Here is a 1,840-nt window from a genome sequence, read left to right on the forward strand (position 1 = left end):
TCTTCTCGTTACTACCTGAAGACCCACACTTGATGTTTTAGAAACAGATTCGTCACCTCCACCATCAGATTTCTGAATGGTCCATGAACCCATGAAGACTTCTTCTTCTTCTTGCGCCCTTAACTCCTGGTGGAGTCGTCGGGGTGCCGTCATGACCAGCTTTGCACCAGTTTGATGTGCTCATCGTGCGGCGTGTCTTGGGCATCTGAAACCTGGCGGAGCCCATCCCTCTCCAGGTTTGACCGCAGCCAATTTCCTCCAACTAGGTCGCTCGCCTCCGTCGCGAACACGTGGCCGTTATAGTTCATCTGAGAACCTTTCCGCCCCGGCCGGTGACTTCACCATGGAAGTCTTTCGCCCAGTGGTGCCGTGTTAACACCACCCCCTCACATGGTTTAGCCCGCCAGCTGTCGCGGTTTACCGGGGTATGGCGTTTGGGGCCAACACGTGAGAGATTTAGGAGATGGATGAGGACCAGTGATGCCCGTCCACCCTATCTAGTAGGGAGCAGCATGCCAGACATCAAAGGTACTACCTCTATCCAGAGCCCCCTATACCCTACCTGAACACTACCTATTTTCCTCTATTTTATACTTTATACTTTATTATCGCCAAACAATTGGTGCTAGAACGTACAATCATCACAGCGATATTTGATTCTGCGCTTCCCACTCCCTGGATTACAAATATTAAATATTATAAATAGTTAAAATTAGTACATATTAAAAATTTAAATTATAAATCATAAATAGAAAATAGAAAAATGGGAAGTAAGGTAGTGCAAAAAAAACCGAGAGGCAGGTCCGGATATTTGGAGGGTACGGCCCAGATCCGGGTCAGGAGCCGTTTAGCAGTCTTATCACAGTTGGAAAGAAGCTGTTCCTAAATCTGGCCGTACGAGTCTTCAAGCTCCTGACCCTTCTCCCGGAGGGAAGAGGGACGAAAAGTCTGTTGGCTGGGTGGGTCGTGTCCTTGATTATCCTGGCAGCACTGCTCCGACAGCGTGCGGTGTAAAGTGAGTCCACGGACGGCACTACCTTTAAAAAAAGCACTACTTTTTTAAATTTCTTGTTGTAACTTAGAGTAACATTTTATGCGTTGCACTGTACTGCTGCTACAAAACAACACATTTCGTGACATGCAGTATGCCAGAGATGACAAGCCTCATTCTGACATCCTCCCCGAGAGCGAATTTTATCAAAGTACGCCCAGTTTTTACAGGGAAGAGAAGAGGTGGTTTCCCCCGACGTGGCAATCTCAGGGTCAAGATTATCGTCACACAACAGACAGACATACACCATTATCAATGCCCTGATAACGAGCTTTTCATAGCAGCAGTACAATACATGACAAATGCCGGTTTAAATTCTAGATTCAAGATTATTTAATGTCATTTCCAGTACACAAGTGTAAAGGAGCATAGAATAATCGTCACTCCGGATCTGATGCGGCACACAAAAAAACAGAAGATAAAGAACACAATAATAATAAACATGAAAAATAAATATAAATATATAAGATAGCTTATATAAATAGATTGATTGTATGTTCATAGGGTGACGCTAGGCTGCACATTGGGTGACTGAAAGGAAATAATAAAGTAGTGGTGGAATTAGTGGGTGGAAATGTTAATCAGTCTTACTGCTCGGGGAAAATAACTAATTTTGAATCTGGTGGTTCTGGTCTGGATTTTTTAAAAAAATTTTATTTATCGAGATACAGCATGGAATAGGCCCTTCTGGACTCTCGAGTCACACCTAATTACGGGACAATTTACAATGACCAGTTATGCTGGGTGGCCTCCTCTCTGATGGGAGTGGGACAAACAGTCCGTGGGCAG

Source organism: Mobula hypostoma, chromosome 11 (genome assembly GCF_963921235.1).
Source record: "Mobula hypostoma chromosome 11, sMobHyp1.1, whole genome shotgun sequence".
Lineage (NCBI taxonomy): Eukaryota > Metazoa > Chordata > Chondrichthyes > Myliobatiformes > Myliobatidae > Mobula > Mobula hypostoma.